The sequence below is a fragment of the Osmerus mordax genome, chromosome 17 (genome assembly GCF_038355195.1).
Source record: "Osmerus mordax isolate fOsmMor3 chromosome 17, fOsmMor3.pri, whole genome shotgun sequence".
NCBI lineage: Eukaryota > Metazoa > Chordata > Actinopteri > Osmeriformes > Osmeridae > Osmerus > Osmerus mordax.
In genome coordinates this window covers 9,289,831-9,290,474 of record NC_090066.1, presented here as the reverse complement: position 1 = coordinate 9,290,474, position 644 = coordinate 9,289,831, and positions in this window count along the sequence as shown.

The window sequence follows — 644 nt, the reverse complement described above, 5'->3', positions numbered from 1 at the left end:
GAGGAGGACACAGAAAGCAATACAGGCGAGTGACGGAAAAAGTTACAGATGGAGGAGGAAAAGAGACAGAAACAGAGAGAGATGAAAGAGAGAGTATAGAAGAGAAGAGAGAGAGAGGGGACAGGAGAGAAGAGAAGAGAGAGAGGACAGGAGAAAGAAGAAGAGAGAGAGAGAGAGAGAGAGAGAGAGGGAGGGAGGGAGGGAGAGAGAGAGAGAGAGCCAGGGAGGGAGAGAGAGAGAGAGAGAGAGGCAGGGAGGGAGAGAGAGAGAGAGAGAGAGAGAGAGAGAGAGAGAGAGAGAGAGAGAGAGAGAGAGAGAGAGAGAGAGAGAGAGAGAGAGAGAGATAGAGAGAGAGGAGAGAGAGAGAGTCACTGGAAGATCCGAACACCTGGTCAAGGACACCCTCACACCCAGAGTCATCCATTACATTCTCCAGCCGGCTCTATATGACTGCGTGTGAAACCCAGAGGACAGCGCCGGACCTATAAACACTCTGTAATTACACACATCCACACACACACGTTTACAAGCTCTTCTCTCTCACACACACACACACTCTAACAGATACACCCACGTCTGCACAAAGGTTGTGAGATGGTGTCATGCTGTTTGTCTCATTCCATAATCACACAGCACACAGGGAA